We start from the raw sequence: 26,774 nt of genomic DNA, 5'->3' as shown, positions 1-26,774 counted from the left end.
AGGGGCGGGGGCTGGAACGGGAGCCAAGGAGTGCCACCCCAGGCCCGGCCGGAAGTCGCGTGCCTTGCACGAGCCCCACGTGCGCGGGGCGGGGAATGGGGTGCGGTGTTGGGAGGGGAGGGGAGGGGGCGGGGCGGCCCGAGCCGAGGTGTTTCTCTTCCCCTTGCGGGAGCTGACGGTGATGCCGAAGCAATAGCTTGTGAGGCACGCGTACACGTACATACGTATACGGCGTCTGCCTATGCGTTTCCGTGTGGAGAAGCCTCTGTGAGATCCCCGAGGAGAGCGGCAGGTGCCGGCTGAGGCGCCCAGCCCTGAGGGCGAGGCGGGCCGAGGCAGGGCCTGGTGGCGGGGGCGGGCTCCGCGTTGCCGTGGGTGTGGGGGCGGGAGCGCCTCGGCCAGCTGCTGTGTGGGGAGCGTCCGTGCCTCTGTCTGTACGAGCTCGGCTCTTCTACTTACTGCGTGATGTGCTCCTGTGTTTTTTCTTAGGCGAGGTTTGCACCGGATCGGGAAGTTAGAACTTGTAAGACCAATTTTTCAGCGGCATATGTGAGAAAAATGATAGTGTTTCACATTTAAAGTAGGTAAGACAGAAAACATTAAGTATGATTAGTAACCAGGCAGGATTTCTTTTGCATGGGTGTTGTCTAGGTACCTGCATACCTAAAGGTGGTTTGGACAGAGACGTGGGGTTGAATTGGATTAATTAGATTTAAGAGGAGGTGAGGACCGTGGTCTGCTCCGTCTGTCCAGATACCTACAGGAACATAATTCCGTCCCATTGTTTTTGAGCTCTTCACTTTCATCATGTGCACGTGCCTCCAAAGAGGAGAAACAAGGCCATGCCTTCCTGCTCATTCAAAATGGAATGAAGCAGTTGAAACAATAAAAATCTCTCAGAGTTGCTAATGAAACGTGAAGGTAATCAAGTCAGAAACCAGAAGGCTATCATAGCAGAGGACAAACTCTGGATATGGAAAGATGACTGTTCTGAACATGACTAGTGTAAAGGTTGAAATTCATTTTGCTGTTAGGTGCAGTGTGTAGTATAATGGAATAGAGTATTTGTCAATGTTTGTTATTCAAAAATTCAAAGTCTTTTCATCATGCTTCCATATCTGACATAATCATTAAAATTTGAGGAAGACAATGCAGCTTTTTATTTCAAGGACCATAATAAGTTACCGCCCATTTGGGTTTAATATACAGGCTGTTAATTTCAAATTTAATTTTAACCAGATTTATAAGACCAAAATGCAGTTAAATAAGAATGTTGCTTTTCAACTTATTTTCTGACTTGAAACAATACATTCTATCAGTTTTGACAGGAAAATTGTTAGATATTTATTAAAATAAAAATTCCTATTGTGAGATTTTCTGCTTTTTATTTTCAGGGAAAACCGGTAAATAAAATTTTCTGGGAATAAATAGTTGGTAAATATAACTACTTAATAAAAACAAGGAGTATTTTGCTGTCTTCCTCACCTCTGCCAGTTCCTCCCATGTGGGGGTATTTTCCCCCCTACAATTCAGTTCTGGATGTATCTAGAACCTATAGCAGGTATGCAGGCAGGAGTACCACCAGCAGGAGCTAGTGCACTCCTGACTGACACTGGACAGATATAAAAGATGGTTTTGATTGTTTATCAGTTGCCATTTGCCACACACTTATTGGCCTGCTATTTAAGCTTGTTTCCCTAAATTATTTGAAGAATATACATATATTTCTCAAAGAACAATCAACAGGTTTTGTTTGTGTTTAGGGATTGCTTCTGCCAGTTGTCTGAAAGGGAAGCAAGCCTTTTGCAATACTGTGTACTGCAGATTCAAGGTTTTAGCATAGTGCTTCTTATTATTTCTAAGCAGGAAGTAGATAATCAAACCTTCTGATAAAAGTTTTCAGAGAATAACCTTCATCTCCAACTTTTTTCCAAGAGTGTAAGAAAATTATCCAGATAAAGTGTTGTGCTACTGTGGTATCTGAACTAGCACATTTAATGTCACCTTGCAAGATACCTGTGCTGCTGTTTTGATGCAGTATTTATCTTTTGATGCAGGTTTTTTTCCTAAAACCTTTTAAAACAGATGATCTCATTGTGGACTACCAAAAAACTGCTACCTGTAAAAAAAGATTTGGTAAGTTTAAAGTAAGTATTATTAGCATAGACATTTATTATGACATTTTTAACAATGAGCTGCTGTTTGTAAAAGCTGCTGTTAGATGAATCTTAAATTCATCCTCAGAGTTCCATGTGCCATGTCTCTGGTACTGGTGAAGAAAGAAGCAATTGTGTTGTATGCCATTTTTGAACAATAGTTGATTTGCTATTTGAGGGGTGGGCAAAGGGGAGGAATTGTTGACGAGGAAACCCATTCATTGGTATAGCAGGATGAAAACTTGCATGATTGTGTAACCAAACTTCTGCAATTTTAAAGACAGTATTTGATGTATCTGGTGAGAGGAGGGGAGCTGCAAGGCTTGTATTGGGGAATTCTATCAGCTTTTCTTACTTGGCTCTGTTAGTTCAGTCAAGCTATATCCCAGTAACCAGTTATTCTGTGTGTGTCATCATATGTAAGGTTACATCATCTTGAGTTACAGCATCAGAAACATACTTCAAGCTAGTTGTAAGCTTAGCGGCCCCCAAAAGACATCAGCTAAATGTTCAAACTATATTCTTCAGTTTTGCTGAGTTAATGCACAGGACCTCACTGTAAGGAGAGAAGTGATCCCTTAAAAAGCTTCCAGAATACCTACAGCTTTTCCAGTTACATTTGCAATTTAAAAATAAACATAGACTTACGGTCTTGAGGTGACAAAAGCAAAAGACTGACAATTATTATACAGCGGTTACGACCTACTAGTAGTATATCTCAAATGCAGGGACTGATGCTTCACTACATTCACCAACTAGCGTTGTATCCATTGGTTCTCTTGGGTCTGACCAGTTCGCCAACTTAGGTCATGCTCTTGCTTCCCCTAGGCCCTGAATAACAAAATCACTGCTCAGTCAGTAAGGTGGAGGTAGAAAAGCTACCCTTGTGATGCGCTAAAGTAATAGTGTTAGGAAATTCTTTTCTCTTACTAATAACTTTATAAAGCAATAGCAGGGAGAGGCAGTGTAGGCCACTGCACAACACAAGAAAAGAAAGAGTGATTCAAACCACTCTTTGAGAATGTACAATGAAGAACATGGCCAAGTTGCAAGTAGCCCTGGACGACTCTTCTCTGAAACTGTGGTGGCTGTCTTAAAAGTGCTGACATTAATCTTCATTAATCATTTAGAAAATATTATATACTAATATTACTGTATCCCTTTTTGTATGTTATCCAAGATCAGTAAATAACTAGACAAAGATAAATTAGGTCTGGAGTACATACATACTTTGTCTGTAAAACAAAATTGTAAGATCTGAGGTACAGTTTTCCCACTCTTAGTAGATTAGTTTTTCTTAAATTTAGCCATTCATTTACTATTGTCTGTTTGCTGTACATTTAGCAAATGTTTCTCTCTTCCTTCTTTTTTCTGTCACATCAAAACATACCTCATCTGAACTTTCATAAACTAATTCTTGCCTGGTTAATTAGCAGAAATTTGCTCTGCCTCAGTTACATAGCATCTGTGAGTTTTCAGACGAAGAAACCAAAGCTTACATGAAAATAATTCAATTTACTGTTTGGCAAAAGAAGAATTAGGAAATTACTTTCTCATTAAATAAGCATGTCATATCGTGCCTGAGTTTTCGAAGGGTTTAATGCCTTCTCAAATGAGCTCACATAGAATCATTATCGCATGATGTCTTAGTTTTTTTATACAGCAACATTGCCTGTCTGTCTTTGCTAGCTTCAAAAAGAGAGAGAAGGATTTAAAATTATTTTCTTTTTTATTAAAGGGCTTTCATTCATTGGATTCTCTTTGTTGGTCTGGAGAAATAAAGCTGAACAAAATTGGTTCCAATCACACTACATGAAATGGAAATTTTAGCTGGAACAGATAGCATCTTGTGTTAAAGCTACATGATAACTTCAATCTCTTTTGTGCACTCAGTAACATTATTATCTTTTTCAACATAGAGTATGAAAAGTGCGTGGTCACCTGTAAGCAGAAATGTGTTTTTGAGATTACCTCACATTATTTACCTAATAAAAGAATGGCTAGTTCTGGTGCTTGGTATGCATGTGTGTCACAACCAGTTCAGGGTGGCTACCATGCTTCTGCTGTGTCATCACTGTGGGACTCTGCTGGAATGAGCCTGGTAGGTTAATCAGAAACACTGATTATGACAGGCAGTAAATGAAGGGGTGACAAGTTTCATAGTCTGAGAACCTGGTTGAATTCCTAGCATACTGTCTTTCACCAGGGAACAGTGAAGCTCTTGGGTAGTCAAGAGCACAATTTTCAATTGTGCTTGAAAATCACTTACAGCGCTGCTTTTTCTGTTCGTCGTCCAAAGTTTGAGGCATCTCTGTGACTTTAGACCTCAGTAAGGTTTGGTGTGTGACACAGAGAATAAGGACCATTGGTCATCCCTGTTTTATAATGTAAGATTTGGTGAGTAGTGTGGATGAAAGGGAGTGTGTGTATGGATGTGCGTGTGTGTTAATTACAGAATATTCCATGTGAATGTGCAGAAAAATACCAGATATATTTTTGTGACTATTTTTACAACAATGTAATAAACAATTCTCTTCAACATTCTGTCTTAGATTCTGAAAAACACAAGTTAAATTGTTATATGATTAAGCATTAATGCATGTTACACAAATTGTATTGCAAAATTGTTTTAGATCTATAGAACAGTCACCAAACTCTTAGATGTTACAATGCACCTTCCAATATGATTCTTCCAGCTAATTAGTGTGAAGGATTTAACTTTAATAGTGGTATTAGTTTAAATGCTCTGTGGTAAGTTACAATGAGAGACAGGAACATCCTGCCTGATGAGAAGCGTACTATCCTGAAAAAACTTCCAGTTGCTTACATCTTTGCCAAATAGCACAGATATGTAGTTTGATGTTTTCTATTTGGAGAATTTCCCTTAGCTTGGACTTCTAAGCAAAGTAGATGCAATTTTTTATTTTTATTTTTTTTTTAAACAAGGGCACAAAAATGTTTCTTCCTGTGTTTTCTACTCTTTTCTCTGAAATGTGTGTTCTGGATGAGGAGGTATATAGTGATTGGGGTGTGGTGCCCTATATGTCAGAGAAGTACTTTTTTGCCATTTCCATTTTTGTCATCTGAGTTTAAATTTGCTTAAGTTCAGCATAGTTTTGCTGTGTGATAGAATCACTTGTGCAGTATTTATGAGAAGTTAATGTTTTACAGTATTTTCAGATGTGATTTTGCATAACACGGAGCATCACTGAGTATGCTGTTGGTCCTCTAGAGTTTGAGGTAGGCAAAACTGACTGCAAATGTTAGAAGTTGCAAAGAAGAAGGTTCTAGCAAAATAAATAACTAGATTATAGTGGAGGGAAGTGAATGGAGAAAAAATATTCACAAAACACCAGTAGGCCTTTAGCAACCTAAAATCTCCATTAAAGTGAATCTTCATATTCTGCATAATGAATTTCTCCCTAAATCTTTGAAACTGCTAGCTTGTTTGAGGATTATCTGTCCTGGGAAGAACAGAAACAAGATAAACATTCTCTTTCAAAACCTGCCTCAAAATGACTGTCAATATTTACTATATATTTATAATTTGACACAGTGAAGGATTGATGAGATCGTTAGCAGTGCACTAGGATGACTCATTTCGCTGTCCTTCATGACTGCTTCTGCTGAAGTCTATACTTCTCCTGTCTGCCCAAAGAAGAAACTTTAATATGTTCTGAGCAGGCTTCCAGAGAGTTGGAGGAAACCAACCCATTCTTTTACAGTCCCTGAAGGTGACCAAAGGATTCTTCAGATCTCACAAATTTTCTGTGTACTGCCAGTACCCACAATGCTCTCAAGAGATTTTTCATTCATTTTGCAGTTGTTCTTCTTTAGACTCCACAAACATCAAGAAATCTGTTGGGGTCATTCACAATCTCTTACTTTCCACAGGCAAAACTCTTGGTATAGATAACATCGGGATTTGATTTTCATTCTTTCAGATCCTATGGTAAAGTGAATGGTGCCTAATCCCCTTCCATGTTTCCTGTGGCTAGTAGGATGAAAATAGGTTCCCATAGGTTTTCCAACTGTCCTTCTCAGTAGCAGAATTAGGCTTTACTTTTGTTGCTGCGGGAAATTCTTTCTTCTTTCTGCTGTTGCAGGTTAAGGAACATTCTAGTAGGGTTATGACTAGAGAGCAGACTAGAAATGCACATGATGAGAAATCACTTTTTATATCTTGTCGCGTGCCTGAACTCTGCTGATCTATTGTACATCCATTCTGTTCAAAGGCTGATTGTAGCAATTATTAATAAAAATAGATTAGGAAGTAGTAAGGGATACTCCATGTCTACATGTTAATTTATGTTCTGCCACAAAATAAATTACAGGGCATGGTGACCATACTTTGAACATAAGAGTAGGGAAAATATTCATACTGTCCTAAACTTGTTTACTTGGGAGAAAAGCAGTTGCTTTAGACTTATGTTGCATCTCGGAGGAAGGCCTTTTCTTGTTCAACTTTATGAATAAAAAATTATTAAAGGCAAAACAGTTCTGGTTTTTTGGTCCTTAACTAGTTTTGAGTCTTGGTTTTAGAATATTTGTCTGAATTGCCTAAGGTTTTCTTTGGCTATGTGGTACCTCTAGCTTTACTGATAACAAGTGGCCTGAAACAAATAAGGTCATTTTATTAAGGATCAAAAGTTGGCTAAAAACAGATTTCCAGTAACGAATTTGGGGAAAAAAAAGGCAAGAAAAAAAGCTTATAAGAAAGTTATTAGAGATGTGGGAATCTATTAAGAGCTGAAGAATACTTTTTGTCTTTGTATGGATTCACACAGAGCAAAAATATGTTGGTGGTGTGACATCCCAGAGTGGCTTTGAATTATCTGAATCACAGAGCTGCATCATAATGACTCATTCTCATTGCATACTGACATCCCCGCTGGGAAAGAACTGCTGACTCTCCCTTGTAGCAATTTCAGTTTGCACATTTTTGTTTTCTCCTTCCACTGAAATTTTTGTTCTTACAGACATTTACAGTTGAGGTTGCCTTCTTTAAGAAGACAGGCACTGTTTTGCAGATGCAGTATGTCATTTATTTCTGTATTAGAAGCCAGTATTCACTCCTCCCAATGGAAAAAGAATATAAAATCCTATGTAGTGTCTCTAGGAGCTTTGCTATGAGTGAAGTCCCTCCCATGTCAACGCACAAGAGGATGGTAACACAAGCACCACTTGCAGATTTGTACTGTTTGTGTACATCATTCCTTTATATATGTAACATGTAAACCCTTTAAAGATGCTAATCCTTACAAAACAAGCAAGTGAGCAGCCACTGAAAGAAAAGCCTTTCTAAAATAAGATGATCAACCAGTGCCATGAATTCTTTGTATACAGTTCCACTTGGCTCAGAACTATCCTTGCTGGGATGAAACAGTACATATCCTGTGTTTTTTCCCACGATAGATCAGTCCTAGAACAAGTGAACCAGGAACGGCACACAAAGAGTGGATGCTTCACTAACGATACATTCTTCTAATCTCTCTGGATGTAGATGAGACATTGTGTTTTCAGGGCAGATTTCCAAATTTATGCTGGGGAGGGGAACCCAAAACATACTTTTCCCAAAAATTCTGGTTTTTTTTTTTCCTCTTTTCATCTTGTATAACCTTGGTGACACAGTAGGTGATCTGTCCTTCCGCAGTGTCATTAGAATTTTTACTTGCTGCATTTTTCACAAGGACTTCTCAGGTGTATGTTAGTATTACTGCCAAATTCTTGTCAGCACACGAGCTAAAAGCATATGACTTGGTGTCTGACAAAAGTCCTACAGGATTTGCTTCTAAAAATTGATAAGCCCGCACAAGATGAGGAGAGATCAGGCCAAAGAGGCATAGTGATAGTGCTCTCCTGAATAAAACATCCTTTCTTAGAAGTTCCAGGGAATAGGTTTTTGAGTCCCTGCTGTTGCCTGTGTCTTGATAATATTCTCAGATCTTTGGGTCCAGATTATTTTTTTTAAAACTTTATGAACCCAAGCCTTGCCTTTTCTTATCCAGGATAGTGAAGCTTAGGTTATTTGATTCAAGTTTTCCTTTGGAGGTGGCAGTAATTCTAAGGCTGAGCACCAATTCATCGTTCCCATGCTGGATGCTCACATGCCATTTCAACCTTTAATGCAGTTAAACTTTGTAAAACTGTTTAGCTAAGTTTTCCTTTATTATCAGATAATCCTCCTTAGAATTTATTTATAAATTCTTTTTTTCAGCAAGAACTTTTTGGAGTGGTAAAAATGCATTTATACATTTACTCATTACATTTTAATGAGTATTTTTTTAATTACAGAAATCAAGTATGATAATTTAAAATTTCCTCAATGAAATTAAGTATGTGTGTCATCACAGGGCCTCTGAATGCTCGGAAAAAAATTAACTAAGAATTCTTGACCCTCAGGGACAGGTGGTTTTATTTTGTTTTTTTTTTTCTGACAATGCCTAAAGAGTTAGGGAACCAGAAGGCTTCACTTACATGTCTTTGCTTTATTTTTTCCATTAATCAGTAATTCTCAACTCCTCTCTGGTTTCTTTCTCATATTTTGCTCTTTTCTTTATGAACTAGACTTTAATACTTTTTAGTCTAATGATTTTAGAAAAATGATTCAAAGCATTTAGTCAAATGCTTCTCAAAAAAACCCAATAACAACAACGAACTTTTCCTCCTCTTCCTCTGCTCCCTTCTTCTAGCTTGTTATCTCAGTCCCCACTCTGCACCCAGGCAGAGCCCCAAAATGAAGAATAAGTCATCTCATTGTGGGAATGACACTTGCATGACCTTAGAAAGACTAGGTAGAATTACAGGTTTGATTGGAAATTGCTGCCACTCTTCTATTGGTGTTTTTTGAAGTTAAGTATTATTCAGTCTTAATGGCATTAGGTATTTAATCTACAAAAATAATGCTTTATTACTTTTCTGTAAACTTAGAAAGGTTACCAACAGTTGTGTGTTGCTTTCCTTCTTTTCTATAGATAAGTATATTTTTAATAGCCAAATTTAGATTGCAGAGGCAACACTGAGACTAACTGGCTTAGAGCCAGATTCTGATAGCATAACAGTGTGTTATAGTTCAAGACTTAATTTAGTCTGGCTTCTAGTGTGAACAGATTCTCCTCTAATGTCATCTCTTTGCTCCTGACATAGAATAATAGCTATTTCTATTTACATCTCATATTCAAGCCACAACATTCCTATACTAAAAAGGGAAGAAAGGTACAGGATAAAGATAGTGTCCTTGTATAGTTGAGTTTTTTCTGGAAGAATAAATGTAGGTGTTGGGGACTTGATTTTCATTCTGCTCTCTTAAAAATGAATAAAGGTAAGATAAGGCTTGTATCTTTAAGTCACCTAGTTAGTGTAGCAATATATGTTGCTTTATATTGTGAAGCCCTCCAATTCAACTTAAATGAATCTGTTGCAGGGATTTAATATGTGAAACCTGACTTTTGCAGAAACTACAGGACCTTGTTAGAGAAGTTATGCCTAGCTTATACTTGTAAGTAATATTGTGCCTTGATCTTTTTGTTTTTAAATATGCAGAATCACAAACACATTTTCCCATTGTCTAGTTCCTTATCTCTCCTTGCAACAATTTTCTTCTTAAAGTCTTTCTTGACAGAGTAGCAAAATGTATTTTCTCTTTCTCACTCTCAATAAGCCATACCGTCTTCCATTTCTGGCAGAAAGGTTTCTAGTTCTCTAGGTTTTCAGTCAATTATTTGCAAACTCTGCTGCTGGGTTTGTTTCATAGTATTTGTATCATCATCTCACTGCTTATTGGGATTTGAGTTTTATATGCATGGGATCTTTAATCACCATTTTTTGGCATCTTAACATCTGGAATTAATTTAAGCAGATGAAAGAGATCAATAGGTAAGGTCTTAAATATTCTTGATAGCCAGATGCTGCTATATTTTGCATGCAGAAATCTTCCAGCTGCTGTCAGATTGACAAATGAACTGAGTTTTGAATGTGTCCCCTGTTTACTTTAATGGCTGAGTGTTCAGGTATTCCAAACACCATGTTCTGTCTCTGCATTGAAGTGCATGGGCCTAATAGCAGGGAAGCTTCATATTTATTAGTTTATAGTACATTTCTGGTTTAGTGCTGTCAGAAATAGTTAATTTTAAACATTTGTAGGTATCTTCAGACAAACTCCAAACACAGAATCTTTTAACTGGTTCAGACTTGCACATGGGGCATTTGGGGGAGGAAGAGGAGGAGATTATTTCAGTAGCTGGCTTTTAAACCCTAGAATTGAAAATTTAATTTTGTCACTTGTATTCTCAAGAATTATTTTTTGAATTTGCTATAAAGTTGCTATAAATTAAAACTGTCTCACCTTAGCGAGTATACAGATATTTTAGTTAATCTTAGATATTATTGCATTATTCCAACTTTTTCAAACAAACTTAAAAGATCTATAGCAGTTACTACATTCTTTAATATTATTTATGGTGAGGACTGGTATCAAAATACACACACTGTCCTGCTGTAGGAAGGTCCCACACCTGTTGTCACAATGTAAAGCCTTGAGATTGTTGACACACAGGTTGGAAGGTAATGCAGCATGTGGGAGCAAAATTTAAAAGACATTATAAACTATGTTTTCATCGTACTACCAGAATAATTGTAAAATTCAAGACATGAGATATCATAAAGATTTTATTGTTGCTTAATGACTTAGAAGTAAAAAAAGAGGGAAATCCCATGGGTCTAAGCACAGCCAAAATCTCTGCCAAGGTGCAATTTGGAAAGATGCCATTTAACCTCCAGGAAAAGATCCTGCCAGAAGCTTGGACTAATAACAGTGTTCAGACTCACTGCCTAAATAAAAAGACTTTACAGTCTATTGGATGATGACGATACATAAAAATATATTAAGAAATCCCAATAATGGGAATAATACCAACATCTTAGTTCTACATATGATTGAAAATAAACAAAGCACTTAACATATGGGAGCAGAAAGAAACTATTTAGCCCCTATATTATGGTTATTGCTAGCCTGATTTCCTAGGGAAGACAGATCTACACAGCCTTGTCTTGCTGTCTGTCCTCATTTAATACATTCAGAACCCACTGGCCATGTTCAGCCAAATTGTCTCTAAGATTATTAAGATTTTTCTATGTTTGTGAAAAAGCTGGATAGATAAGGAGAAGAGAAATAGAATAGCCCCAGTTTGGGTCTCGTGCATGAAAACTTTGGTGGTGTTATGTAACAGAGAACTCAGCCTTGGGAGTGGAGAACCATCAAATGCCCCAAGAGCAGAAAAAGCTTCAATTGGAGCTTGCAGTCAGCTGAGGCACAAATCAGTTGGAAGCCAGGCCTCTCTAACTCTTCTTTATGCAAAACTCCTGATTTAGTTATATCACTATGATCCTTAGAATTTCTGCTTACAGCACACAAATTTGGAAACTTTACTTTTCTCAGTAAATTTTTCTCTCTCTTAATTTCTCTTTGTATAATGCAGTTTTTTGTACCTATTACTGCTTTTCCAGTGTCATAGTATCCATGTACATATAGGCTAAATTCTGCTGCCATTGGCAATGCAAGCCACTGTCATAGTTCACTTCTGTCCCGTATTGCAATTAGTGGTATAATTTTCTTTCATTATATGACAAGCTTACATTCAAGTCTTCTTTTCATCACTAAAGAAGTGTAGCCTAAAATACCAAGATTTCAGTTGAGACAGAATTTGTGACTATAACTAATGCTGATGTCTTCTGGGGAGGGAAAAGGAAAAATGGGTTCTGATGTGCAGTGATTTTTCGTAGTTTTTCTGTGTCTGTCATTGTAATACTAGTTGTTGTCAGTGTGTTCCAGACTTTCTAACAGAGGATGTGTTGCTTTGCTTCAGGTTACTAGCACAGTCTTGAAAAGACATTTCTAAAAAAAAATACTACCTAAAGATGAAAGGGGAAAGGCTTTACATATTCTCTCGAGTCAGATCTGCCAAAATCCTTGGATTGCAAAGTTCATAATGATTTTCTTAATTTCTCTTGGGATACAATATATAATCTTACTGAAATACCTTTGATTGGTAGCAGGGCTTAACAGGGGTTTGTGAGTAAGATATATAGTCCATGGACCTGCAAAGTTTATCATTGAAACAAAAAAAATTTGAACAAAAAAAAAGTAGTCCCATTAAAATACCCACACCTGCCCTTGAAAATAAGAGCTGAAAGTTGCCATTAGGTTCTATTTATTTCAATGAAATTGAAAGCTGCTGCTGCCACCCAGGCACCTTCATGGTGGTTCCCAGCTGCAGCAGCACTGGGCACTTCATTGTCACATTTAATGCTTTGTCTGGATCCAGGAAATAAGCTGTGAATTTCTGGAACAGAGTTTATTTAAGGAAGGCATTCTTGTTACTCACTGTGTAAGAGGTTGCAATTCTAAGTTACAATTTTCAGAGTGCTGACTGGGAGGGTAGGGCTTCAGGATGAGTGTCTGAGGCTAGAATTTTCTTTTTCAAAGCTAAAGTTATTTTCAAATCAGACTTTAATTAAAAAAACCCAGCAACCAGCTAATTATGTGCAGCAGTGGTAACAGATTTAAGCCAATCAGAAATAACTAGTTTTAAAGGAGTTTCCTTTGAACATTTACAAAGCTTTCTCTCAGGCATCAGGGCTATGCTGATAGTGGAAGTCAAATATAAAACATTCCATCTTGTTGCTTTTCTGTAAGGAAATCTAAAGCTAATTAGTAAACATAAATGTTACTACTAGTTTATTTGTGTAACTTGCAGGACTCCTAAATGATTTTTTTTTAGCTGGCTTCACATTTTAACCCAAGAGAACGTGAAATTCAGCTTCCATGGCAAGAATGATTGTAGGCAGTGTTCAGAACTTCTCTTCTGAGGAACCCACCAAGAGCATGGGGCCAGCCAAGTTTTTCTTCTCCTTGTCCTTCATACAGCAAAAAAAAGCTACCACAGCCAAAAGTAGCTGCTGACAAGGATATACTGTGGAAATTCTTTCTTGAGGATTCACAGAAAGATTGTTTGCTGAATGTGACTAGAAGATGTTAGCTGTCTGTCTTGTTGGTTCTTTAAAAAAAAAAAAAAAGAACCAAAACAGCTATCCCTGTTGTGATTTTTTTTTCATCCTAACAATGTTTATCTATACACCAGAACTAAAAGTGAGATAGGTTCCTTGCTCACATATGTGTCTGAATACCATTCAGGATGGAAGGTTAGTCTGAGACACAGAAAAAGGGTCAGTTCCCAGAAATAATGATCTTCTGGTACTTCCACAGTCTTCATAATTTCCCTAGGCATGAGTGAATTCACAGCTTCTGTAATGCATGACTTTTTGAAGAAGATGAAGTAAAATATAATTGAAATTTAAATAAAACCAATGGTAAAGCTTGCTGCTTTGTGTGCTAGTGCAGCAGCAGCCTGGGGTTTTTTGGTGTTTTTTTTTTTTTTTCAGCACTCCTGTAATCCAATATCTGCCCTTGGAAAATTTTACAGATTTCTCAGGTGGAGTACCTAGCTTTAAATTTCTTATAGTTTTTGTAAGTGAACCTCATACCTATTATTCAAATGACTAGCTGAAAAGTGAAAGAGATGTTTTGTTGATAAATATTGCTGTGTGAAGACATTGGTTTTATGTATAATTCTGGCAGCTGGGAGATTTCAAGTGTAAGAAACTTGGCAAGTTCACCACAGGATAATCTTCAAGCTGGAAGTAGCTTGGATGAAGGGTGAAATAAAACCAACGATTTCTCTTGAAGTGATTCATCTGCATTCACCAAATGTAAGAAAACAGTGACAGTTTTTCTCTGATGCTTCCAGTACACATCAGTGCCACCAGCTAGACCATTGCTTACAAACAGAATGCTCACATAATGGAGCACTTGCTATTTTTTCCAGTTGTAGATACAGTTTTTTGAATAGAGAACATTTCAATAATGGTTTTCAAGCTCACATTAATGAAAGATGAGGTCCTTTCTTTTTGAGTTTCCAAAGTTACATCGTTACTTTTTCATATTAGGGTAGCACCTCTCATAGACCCTGCTGTGCTAGTCACTACACAAACTCAGTGTAAACAGCACATCCATTTCCAGAAAAATAGTAGTCTAAATTAAGTACTGCAATGGAACTGCTTTTCTTACGCTTATTGCCCAGGCTAATTTTCTTACGTGTAATGGACTGTATTAAAATAGGGCCTAGAAATCTTAATCACAGCAGAAGAATTGGATAACAGTCCTTCTCCCAGGACTATCAGGGGCACAGTGCACACTGGCTACTCTTTCTGGCCAGTGAGCTGGGGATTGCACAGCTGGGAGTGGGGGCAGGGTCCCCACAGCATCTGAGCAAGGCAGACCCATAGGCTGGGGTCAGGTTCAACCAAGTCCAGATCATCATGCAAACTCACCGTGAGGAAGCAGGTCCAAGGTCAAGCCAGCCCAGGGGTTGGGATCAACATGGTCCATGGCTGTGACAGAGCTGGAGACCAACACTGTAGCAGCCTAGCTCAAGCAGAAATTGGTAGCCCTGGGCTGGGCTTAAATAGAGCTCCTGGGCCCATGGGCAGAGGTGTGTGTGGAGGTCCCAGGTGAGGCTGGTCAAGGCTGTTAAGGCCTATTGGTGCACTAGGGGCCCTGACAAGAATTCTTTCTGTGTTTAAGATGGGAAGATAAGAGCGATTAGAAGATGTACTTGGAGATGCTGTGGAGAGCTAATGTAGTAAAAGGCAGAGAAAATAATATTTTCATAAGGCAGCTGTGTGAATAGCTGCATCTTGCCTGATTTTATCTTTTTAATAAAAAGATCTGAATGCTACATAAATAACGGCAATTGCTGCAAACTCTCCAGGTATATACAGTCAGTACATTGCAGGAGCTGTCATGGTAGATACTGAAAAAGGATGAGAAAAAAAGTGTAAAGAAGTGGCATTGCAGACAAGCCTGGAAGGGTTTTGTTTTAGTTGGTTCATAACACAGTGTGAAAGACAGCATGAATGTGATGTGGAAGAAAGGGTAAATAGGCAATGGAAATAGATGTTGCTAGCTGAGTGAGGGATCAGGCTGTACCAATTTACATATGTGTATATTAAGAGCTCTAGTTCAGGAGGTGATGAATAAGGGGAGCAAGTGGACATTCAAGAGGTCTCATACATTATTGTTACTGACAAGGAAAATAATTATTAACGGTAGCATTTTATGCTGAGAGTCATGTTCTGGAAGAACTGCCTGGTAAGTTGTGGTAGCATTGCTGGTAGAGGTTAAGCATCTGGACAAGAGGTTCAGTGGTTGACTGAGACTATTCTGAAGTCTGCTTTGTTTCTTTGGAGTGCAATAGAATTTTTCAAGCAAATGAAACCTAGTCCGTGTTCTTTCCTCCCCCACACAATTTACATCCTTTTCTCCAAAAGACCTGTTGGTTATCTTGGAATAAAGAGCATTTCAGCCTCATAGCTCAAATACAGGGCAGATGATGCCACTGCAGAATTTAAATAAGATACCAGCATATTATCACCTGTAAGCGCAGTGGTTAGAGCCGTTCTGCAGTGCAGTCACTGGGATGTCAAAGGCAGAGGAAAGAGGAATTTTACTTTAGCAAATGGTGCTTACAACAGTTTTGTGAATTGGTTGATGCTATTCTTTGGCTTGCTGCAGTGCACCTGACAGAAAATCATTAGAGGAGTGAGACACACGTGCACACCAAAGTACTGTGAGTTTAAAAAAAAGAAAAAGTAGTTGGTTTCAGCATGTGGTAGGTTGAGGGAATTAGAGGGAATTCGACATATCCATAGCTGGCAGGTTTACTTTGTCAGCTTTTAGCATGGCTTTAGATGATAACAGGCCTCAGTGTGAGTTTGAAAAATATACTACCTGTATCAACATCAAAGACAACAAAAATATGAATACACAGTTTTCTTGAAGTAAATACAGGGTTGCCAGCTGCAGGCTGTTCCTAAGTTGAACGCAACATGGAGAAGGTGTGCATACATTTCCCTTTTCATTTATATTACTATTGTCATTATCATTTAAACATTACATTAACATATTGCTCAAGTGAAACATTGTTTCAATTACTGAATTCCATTTTATATTTTCTTCTTAAAAGGGGCAGAAAGGTGAAGAGCTTGAAAAATAACTTTGATGGAACAGGATTATTTAGGATGCCATTTTAGGAAAAAATGGTGAAATTTTTACTGCTAACAGAAAATACTGTAGGAGTTAAGAGAATTAGGCATCTAAGTATGAGGTAAGTACTGAACACTACTTAAATAGTCTGGAATGGAAGACCTCACATTACCAGAAGAGACCATTTTTTTAAAAAAGAAGTCAAGCAAGGAAAATATAGAAGGGAAAGAAAAATGCAAACATTGGAAAAGTTTTAATAGTTTGTGCAGTGAGAATGAGATAAGTGAATGGAAAGAGCTATGAATTGATAAAGGGAGTCATCCAGGGAAACAGCACTTGAGAAGACAGTGTTTGAGTTTAAGATGTTTTAGTGAGGGGCATTCATACTTGTTTTAATCAGTGTGTTTTGGATCCAATTCCATGTTGCATCTCTTGAGAGTCAGCAGTAAAGATTCTGCTTTGGGGAGTTATACCATCCCAGATCCTGACTGATTGCTGCCAAGGGTCGGTCTCATTTAAGGTGGCATCCTCCAAGATGCCACTGATCCAGTATGCAGCTATAGATAATCCAAAGCACTTGATATTGCACATTAATCTATTTCCTTTCCTGTCTCCCATATCAGTATTGATAAATTGATGAAGCTAACCAAAGCACATCAGAAGGAAAGAGACTATGTCATCCCTGACAGAACAAAGCAGAATGATTTGATTTGATTTTGCTTTTCTGTCATGATCAGCAGGCTCACACATAGATATGACTACAGATATACAACCTCTCTCTTTATGAAGGATAAGAACAGAAGGGGGGGGAATTACTGTCCCCGAGGTGGTTGGTTTTTATTTTGATGTATCATGTGAGAGGCAGAAGGATTCTGAAACAGTATGCAGCTGTATGGAAAAAGAAAGATTTGTTTGTTTTCTGTGTGTATTCAGGAGGATGCTTTACTGGTGATGTATTGGTTGGTTTTTTTTTTTTGGTTGGGTTTTTTTTTTCCCCCCTGTACTATGTACTAAGGTTTTCGTGGTGCAAGGGAGTGTTAGTGGTATGTCTTACCCCAAAAATATATTTCAGAGCACATCTAGAGGAATTTAAAATTGGTGAGCTAATCAAGCTGAATAAAAAATAAATAAACATCACTGGTGAAAGGATTAGGTTGAATTCAACAAGAACCTGTCCTGTTGTAATAAATCAAATTACTTTAGGATCTAGTAAAATCTATAAATATTTTTTTTTTTTTTTTACAGAGAAGGAAACTGACAGTTATAGGGTAAATTAAAAAAAATTAGCAGGGTAGAAGAGCTGAGGGTATACCTGCATGAGCAGCTGAGCTGGCCAAAGAGCTCACTGCCTCTGCAAATGAGAGCTCTCACCACCCTGCCCTCCCTTGCTTCCATCCACACTGCCCTGCCCCTTCCTTGGAGGTTGCTCTGATACCCAGGAGACCTTTCCCTTGGCGGAACCCAGTTCCTGACAGGTTCCTCTTTGTACAGGCAATTTTTTTGTCAAGTTGAGGGTGACACTGCCCCAGTGACAGCAGCGGTCAGGTGAGCACTGGAGCTCACCTGGCAGCTGTAGGAGTGCAGGTCTGAAGTCAGGAAAAAGGGACCATCCTCATTTCTGCAGCTGTGATCTGTTAGATCAAGTCACGCTGTCTCATGTGGCTGTGTACTGTGCTTCAGGATGAAATGGATAATTAAAACATTTGTGTTAAATATCAAATCTGCTTAATTGTTGTATAAACTGCCTTGACAAAAGTGCTTCTCCTTTGGAGTCAGGTGTTGAAATATAATTTGGACATGAAAAGAAACAAATAATGAACCAATCCATATTGTTAAGTGTTAGTTCTCTTTTGCCCAGACTAGGTAGTGTGCAAGCCCAGCAGGGCTGTGGTTACTGAGTATACCCACTGCTGCAGTAAGGAGTAGTTTACACCAGTTTGTTTTTCATGTTTTCCCTGAGCAGAAAAAAAGAGCAAATAGAAAAAAAATAAATGGTTAGAGTCAAACCAAAGTCAGTCAGTTCTTCCAAAGCTTGACTTGGAGAGATCTTATACAAAGAAACAGGGAGTAACAGCTTGGACTTCTAGGTTTTGCCATAGTCCTTCCATTTTCTGTGATACCATATATATGTATATTTGTTCTGCCATGCTGCTGCAGCCTTTAAGTAAATAGTTGCATTTTGGTTAAGGCATAGACTGCAATTCAGGCAAGGTTGGTTGCTTGGGGGGGGGGGGGGGGGAACAAAATTCTGTTTCTGTCCTGTACCACTCTTCCATTGTTTGAGAATTCTTACAGAATTTACATAGCCAAATTAGATGCAAAGCTAATTTCAGTTAAAAGAAATTGTGTATTCAACTACACGTACAAATGGTGAACATGAAGCGCTGAATTACTGCCCAAAAGCTGACTTTAAAAAAGAAGAATGATATTATACAACTGGCAAAGTTAATTTTTATTTTAATCATCTTTTACAACTTTCAGAAAATCTTACTATTAGCTGGAATTGGATTTTTGTTCTAGAAAGGTCTTGGGTTCTTACTGCTCCAGTATTATGTTTTGTGTATATTTTCTCAGTCTGCAAAAGTGTGTCTGTGTCAATATAGTATTTAGGTCTATTTTATGAAAATTAAAACCAGATTTTTCTTACCAGCAGCTGACATCAATCATGCCCTGCCCCCCATAAGCTTTAATGCTAAACAATGTTCCAAAAGGAGAATTTATTAGATCGCCTATTTAGGTTCTCTGACATCATTCTGTCATGGCAATGAAGTGATTTACATGGAAAAATATATTACCTCTGCTTTTAGACGAAATGAGTTTACGATGATTAATGCTTTTACTGCAAGTATGAGAGAAACTGGAAATGGCTGGCCTTTTTAAAGTGAAACATGACCTATGCTCAGTTTTCCTCCTTATTTTCTTCACTAATTGTAAAATGGTTTTGGTTTTGAGTAAATTAAAATGCGCAAATTACATCTTGTAACTGAAGTAAGCTATAAATGCAGGGTATCCACAGTAACATCACTACATAACTGGAACTCGAGACAAAAAGGAGAAAGCAACTACCTTGAACCACAGAGTCTAAACTATCGTGGTGGTAGGGGACCTAGATCATGTATTCCATTCGTTGTAGTCATTGAGGGAGCTAGATGTTTTGTTTGGGGAAGAGCAAGCTAAAGGGTGATCACCTCCAGCTGTCCTTCCTGGTCAGCGATTCTATGATTCTATGATAAAATTGAGTTTGGGCAGAGGATTTAGTATACAGAATGGTCATATGAATGGCAAAATAGTATTTTAACAAGAAAGCAAAGAGCAAATCATCTTTTCTGATACATGCCTTAAAATGACACTTATAACATTTCCTTTAGCTTCATAAGAGGTTTTTCCTTAGATGTCACATAAATAACAAGTCATACACAGAGACCTAAACTAGGATGAGATGATGATGCTGAATAAGAACTCTGAAATATTTTCTTTATGTGCCATGTGCTAACTGAACTAAAATGCAAAGGCTATTAAGGCAAAAGCTGTTCAACTGTGGAAATACTGAAATTTAGGAAAAATGTAAATAGTGGCATTTTTTTCCAGAGGGCTTAGGGAACAAATTCAGTCTGATAAAAAGAAGGCAAAGGTTGAGGTGAACACTGCATGGAAACTTTGCATCCCTCACAGCATGTAATGCTTGGAAATGAATGGAGAATAATTTCTATACAACAGATTGAGCATGCGTTGCTGTGGGACCGCAGATTCTGACCAGTAGGACGCTTAATCGCAGCCTGTGATGAATGCTGGGTTACAGAGTACTGCTCTGTTGTCTCAGTGGACCTTTGATGCATAGGTCGTCAGTGTGTGGAAACATGGAAAATGAACTATCAGGGGAAAATGAAAACAGGATGAATTTACAGTCATGGTTTGTCCTTAGCGACATTGACTGGACAACTCTCTTTGAGGGCACGCTTGGCAACGGAAAATCACTTGCTGTTGGATTCTGTGCCTGAAAATGCATTTGCAAGTAAAAGCAAAAGCGTATTTAAAGTAGGAATTAAAAATACACTAACGCAAGTCATACTAACATTTTCAGGAAGACAGCAGTATCACAACAAGCATTTTAACTGTGTTATTTTTATTCACATGATTAATCCATGTCTTGTAGTAGGCATACATTGAATTTAGCATTCTACTGCAGTTCTCTATATGCAGTCTTGAAACTTCAGAACTATCCTTCATTGATTCCTGCTAGCAGTACAGACTCTTGAGAGCTCTTCAAGACAGAACCATCTTTCCTGAATTACACACTTGTTTATCAGGAGCCATGTACCATTGTTCTCCTAGTCTTTGTTTAAATGGTTTGCCTTCTCTTCTGATACAGGTTATTGATGTTCAGTTCCCTGCTGTGTGTTGTTTGTTCATCTGGCTATTTCTTTTCTAACATGAATGATTTCCTTGGAGGAACAGCTAGAAAAGAGCGGAAGGAGGTTTAACACATCAGTAGGCAGTGCAGATTCAAAAGGGTGTTTTGTTCTCTGGAGTACCACCTCTGATTCAGTCCCCATGTGTTGTCATCAACAGCAGTTGTTTGTGACCAAGTGTGTATTTGTGGTGGTGTTTTTTATTTTTTGTTTGTTTTAAACTAGAGAGAAATATGTATCGAGCTAAATCATCACTTGGATGTCATTTCCTCCCTTACCTTCCCTGTTCTGTCATATGGATCAGGTGGTCTCTCTTAGACCCTTCACATTGGTAATGTTTAAAGCCTCCCAGGGAGCTATATGATAGCAGGTGTTTCAGTGTCTGTGTGACCTGCCTGCACACTGTTGCCTTCAGTGACCATGAGGCAGACGGGAGATGTGTTGAATTGAATCTGGAAGAATTCTGTTCCCTAGTTTGGGGCTTCTGTAATGGTCTGAGACTTATCCAGAATCCCATATGCTATGGCAAAATTCAGCCAGCCAGATGGTCGCATGATTTCTCTTGTGACTGCTGCTGAGCTGGAGGCCAGCCCCTGTGAATTTCATCTATCACACCAAGTTTCACTGGGTGAAAATGCCTCAAAATCCAGCTGAGATTTTCGCAGTGACAGCTTGGTAGTTGAGAGAATGGCTCCTGTTGGCAAGCACAGCATCTCCTTTCCAGCAATCCTGCTGTTGGCTAGTAGTTTTTGATCTGCCATGTCACCTCCGTTTCCTCTTGAATCATTGCCACAGTACATTGGCAGCAAGCACATGCAAGGTTTTCAGGACAGGCTGAACTGTAGCTGTAGCCAGGATAGAGGCTGGGACTCACATCCCACAGGACCGTTCCCAGCCCGCATGCACAGGGATCTGGCACCCTGGCTTCCCCAGCGAGAGAATGTCGGTGCTTGGCCGGGCTGGTTGCGCACATGTAATGATGATGGCCTTGTTACATCCTCAATTAACCACACTGGTACCCCTCATGCAGTGTTAAGGAGTTGCTGTCATACTCTAGGCTTAGAGTTGTGCTGCGCTGGGCTTCACCTCAGACTGCTGTACAGCTGTGTGGCATCCAACACATCACCTTCTTTCAAGCTGCTTAAAATAATTGTAGAAATAAGATTATTATTATTACCAGAGGCTTCAAACAAAGGAATTTTGACTGACAAAAGTCCTGGAAGTTTGCATTAATGTGGTTATTGCTAATTCAGGTATGGGCAAAGGTTTGCTGTGGCTGAAAATTTACAGTTTCAAGGTGAGAGAACAGGACTTCTGGAGACATCCAAACCATTCTTTAGGAGTAGGTTGCAAGACATTTTCTGTTGGTATTCTTTTTTCTGAATCACATGCTTGTTTAAATATCTGAAAGAAAATAGAAAAGATAGAAACCCCCTCACATTTTGCTTTTCCAATTTGCTTTCCTGGTAAATGAGAAAATCCTTAATGAAGCAACAGAGGCAGTCTTTAATGATGGCAAATTGAATTTTTTTATTATGAGATTTTAGTTTTCTTTAATTTTCTGGTTGGGGGGTTGCTTTTTTTTTTTCCCCCCAGGTATGTTCCTAAGTTTGCTCTTGGGGGACTGGGATGTGGTTGCTTTCTACCCGTAGAACTTTATGCAACGAGTTTATGAACTACTGAAGACTTCATGGATGTCTGTGGATGTGGGTCTGTAGGTGAGGAAGAAAACAGTGAATGGAGGTGCAGGACATACATTTAAAAAAACGCAGCAAGCGGTTAAGCTGAAGTATGGAGCACAACACTGGCAACATGTCAGTGTCTGCAGGTTTTTAAATGCAGTGAGAAAGGGTATGTTTAAGAAACATGTTCCTCATGTAAAACCACGTCTGACTCATTGCTTTGGCAACCTTAGTGGATCAACCTGCTTGTTATTTTTGCAAATACACATTTATATTTGATTTAAGTATAATTTGAGGTGTTACTCCCAAGGTTTAACAACTGTTGTGTGCAAGTCTCACCACAGTTACCTCATTTCTAAATATCTTTGAAGGGGACAATAACATGCTTTTTCTTAATTCCCAAGAGATTTTCTTAGGGCTCTGCTTGCCCTGGTTCCCAAGATTAACTCAGCTGTCTTCCCATCAGATGCAGGGCTGCTAGATGCCCTGCATGGTCTCTAACTGATAAAGAGCCTGCTGCTTTCCTGTCTGGACATTTAACTAAACAACTTTAAATACAACATTTTGCTATCTGAATTACAGAACTGTTACTGACTCTAGTATTAATATTGTCTAGATATTTAAGGATGATACTGTGTTATTAAATTATGTAGAAATTATGGCACTCAATGTAAAGGATAAGTAGCATTAATACAGCTGGAGAACTAAGGGACCAGGTTATCACTTTTCAGGAGCCAGAAAGTTGCTTCTGAGGCAGGAAGCACAGAAGGGATTGCAACCTGCACAGGTGACACGTCACAATATGCAGAACTCTCCCAATGAAGATGGAGCATCATGGTTTGGGATTTGTTTTCTCTGAGCCTTTATTAAAAATAGAGGCAGCGGTGAGATTAATTTAGAGCTGTACTATAGTAATTCACTGGGTAGATACTAGAATAAAACAATGGCAACAACAAAATCTCTGGAGAATGAAATGTTTTTACCTGTGATTCGTTTTAGCAATTGTGGAACTTACATTTACCCCCATTCAGCTTACCGTATTTCAGAAAGCTTGTGTTCCGATACAAATGCCTACACATTCCACCTAATGCTGTCACTATCTATGGAAAAGGAGAGGGAGAATAAAACTCAGAAAACAAGTAACTGCCAGACCTGATACATTTATACATATGTCAATGCACATGTGTATGATGTGTGTACACATGGTAAAAAAATAAATTGAGAACATCTATCTGAAATAGCTTCTGTACCTTATACTTGTTCCTTGTGGTAAGATAAATGTAAATCTGGGTCTCCTTTCCATTGAAAAATGCTTCTAATTTCTGTTTTCTAACTACAGAGTCGACTGTCCAGGGAGGTGAGTCCACGTGCTGGTGACTGGCTTCTGAGGAAACAAATAAAGAAACAAGAACAGAACACTTCTAAAACATACTAATACAAAGGCAGCATGGAGGTAAAAAAATGAAGATGACATGCCTGAGAAACTCCAGATAAAAACCTAAGCCTAAATGATTCTCCTTCTAGGGGATCAGAGTAACATAGTATAGTTCTGGCTTAAATGTAGGTCAGCTGGATTTGTGTTCAGATATTTATGGGTAAACAAGGTAAATAAATAATATGGTTGTTTGCTTATCAAGTTGTTTGCCTCAGGATATAAAATAGAACATTTGTTTATGTAACACCAGAAACATTTTGGGAAGAAAAGCTCCCTAATAAACATCCTGTGTATAGGATTACAGAGTTGCATGGGAAAAAAGATTGTTTTGTAGTAATGTTTTCTTAGTATAATTCTTGCCAGAAACTGAATGCCCTATTTGACATAGCAAGCGGAGGTTAAACTGGTTTAAAGCCATCACAGGTAGTGTAGTACATTTATGTCCTGTCTCATATGAGAGTTTGCCTTTTTTTTTTTTTTTTTTTTTTTTTTTTTTTAAGAATTCAAGCTCTACTGCTGTTGAACAGGTCATCATCCAACCACAGTACTGATGACAGACTCCAACTGAAGCTCCCCAGAAGCTACAGGCAGTCCAGCGCCTTACCTGTGCTGGCATGGTTTTACCTGCTGCAAGGGAGTCTCTGCAACAGGCTAGCAGACGTGCACAATCGCTACCTTCAACTTACGCCACAGATTTAGAGAAGAAAAACAGCAACAAAACCCATCCAACAGTGCCAAACAGGCTGCTGTAGACCCAGTCAATCTATAGGCACATGTGCTTTATTCTGCTCGTATCTACACATCTAACACGTAGTTACTGGAGTGAAACTTGAGGTTGTTTACAGGGTTCTTATGTTTCAAATTTACGTGGGTTTTTCCTAGATTGTCATCTTTGTTTTTTCCTGTATGGCACTGGTAGGATTACAGAGGAGCATTAATCCATACATTCATGCACAACTTTCACCCAAAGGAAATTCCAGAGGAAACCACTACATCTTGCAGAGAGGTCATTCATGTCCCTACATGAAGAGTATTGTGTCTACACCTGCAAAACAAGAGTTGTTTATGCACAGCAGTCAGTGTAACGAGCGGTTTCCTCTCGTGGCGCACAGGGTCTCACAGCCTGTCGAGCTGTTCCCTCTTTGGTAGAGAGCATAGATTGAATCAGTCAGAAGAGCTTGGCGCTCCTATCTGTGAGGCGTCAGGAGAGACCATTGGCTTGTGTGGTGGTGCGCTCTTCTTTCAGCAGAGCAGCCACGGCCATTCCAATGGCCGGTAACAGCCCACGCTACGCTGTGTGGTAGCGTATCAGCGGTGAATCTTGCGCCAAGGGCAGGACCGAAAACTATGGGGTAAAATTCCATAACGAGCCAAGTAGCAGTTTGCTGCCCTTTGCGAAAATAATTTCTGTTGATTTTTAAAACAACTTCTACAAAAACATAACATTTAAAACACAGTACTTGAATGTGATGGCTGGAAACTATGATCTATTTATACAGGTTTCTGTTCAATTTGATGAAATGGTAGATGATGAGGGGAGCTGGTTAAAAAAAAAAATAGTTGTCTACATACCTCATAGGATTTACTGTGATTTTACTGCCAGGTAGCTTAGCTACCTTGTGTGTTATACCTAAAAACCTAAAAATGTGTATTTTGCATCTGTTGCCAAGTTCACAATTTACTTACTAGACTGTAACGCAGTTGCAAGTTATTAAGGATCAAATCTTGGCATTAATTTGGTACAATACCATTCTAAGCTGAGGTTAGAGCAAAAAAATGATAATTGGTACGTGGATACAAATTAGAGTTTAATATCCCATGCAGCTGTTTACATCTGCTTAATTAAGCAGCAGTGACTTCACATTAGCATTGCTATGATACCATAAATACACACTAGAGAAAAAGGTACAATCATGTTAGCCCCGCTTTTAATGTCAAATCAATGCAAGTTAGGTACTTTTTATTTCAGTGTTGGTTTTTAATGGGGGAAAAAAAATGTCTTCACATTTAAGGAGGATCCTTCAGGTCTGATACACCTGGGTTTGGTCCAAGGGCCAGGACTTGATAAAAAGACTAGGCTGCTGTAGGCAAGCAGTTTAAGCAGTAAGTGAAAAGCTCTAATGGAAACCACGAACTTAAATACAGTTGGCAGTTAGTGGGTAATTTTGCTTTTGGAGCCTTTACAAGAGCACGAGAGTCATTTTGTACAGTAATTGAAGGTAAGTACATACCCGCCTAGTGCTGTTTTAACACTGATGAAATTCTCACACTTTGACTATGTGGCATAAACTCTTTCACGTAGTTACCAGCAGCTCTGGCACAGAGCTGCTTGTTTGGCTTTTTGATCAAGGATCCCCTGAAGTAACGCAGATGTGCCCAAGTCAGTATCTTGAGAGGTATGTACGATCAGGAGAGGCCTCGGATTAACACCACGTACAGATATAACAGAAATACGGTACTTTGGTCAGAACTATCAAAGTCTGTTAACCATCAGCATGAGAACACAACCTCAGTTGGTGCCATTTTTAATGATTAGAAATAATACATTGTAAAACAAAAAGTGAAAAAATTCCAGCATGATACTTATAAACAAAGAACAAATAGAAAGCAAAAAAGCTTCAGTTTTGTCTGATTTATAGTATTTATAATACAACAGATCATTAGTCTGAGGTAATACCAGTAATAACTTTTTAGTCCTTCAGGGACTGCTCAAAAATTAAGAACAGTGATAGCAATGCATGTTATGTTAAAAGTGAGACTTGATTGTTAAATCAGACAAATCCCTTACCCTTTGTAGTTCAGCATCTATGGCTGCAGGTATAAAATTGGAAATGAGTCTATACAGTAGGAACTACGGAACGTGAGAGTCCTGCGTGGCACATCATTAACTCCTGTCAGTACTTGGAGTACAGTTGATGATGTAAAAATCAGACATTTCAACAGAGAAAAGACTTTGCTGCAGAATAGCCCTTAAGAAATTTAGAATACTGT

At 38.6% G+C, this 26,774-nt stretch overlaps 2 long non-coding RNA genes across 2 annotated transcripts; one reads left to right on the top strand and one right to left on the bottom strand.

Annotated features, from left to right (window-relative positions):
* Positions 1-139: 139 nt before the first annotated feature.
* On the top strand, positions 140-26,667 carry LOC129204516 (uncharacterized). The gene is made up of 5 exons (XR_008576422.1): positions 140-292; positions 490-584; positions 2,058-2,136; positions 23,688-23,801; positions 24,284-26,667. It is a non-coding gene; the product is annotated as an uncharacterized LOC129204516 (long non-coding RNA).
* LOC129204517 (uncharacterized) lies at positions 20,389-23,735 on the bottom strand. The gene is made up of 3 exons (XR_008576423.1): positions 23,599-23,735; positions 23,385-23,448; positions 20,389-22,070 (listed from the first exon to the last, which is right to left on the bottom strand). It is a non-coding gene; the product is annotated as an uncharacterized LOC129204517 (long non-coding RNA).
* Positions 26,668-26,774: the final 107 nt, after the last annotated feature.

The sequence above is a fragment of the Grus americana genome, chromosome 3 (genome assembly GCF_028858705.1).
Source record: "Grus americana isolate bGruAme1 chromosome 3, bGruAme1.mat, whole genome shotgun sequence".
NCBI lineage: Eukaryota > Metazoa > Chordata > Aves > Gruiformes > Gruidae > Grus > Grus americana.
The sequence above is the reverse complement of the archived record's forward strand: the minus strand, read 5'-3'. Positions and strand labels throughout refer to the sequence as shown.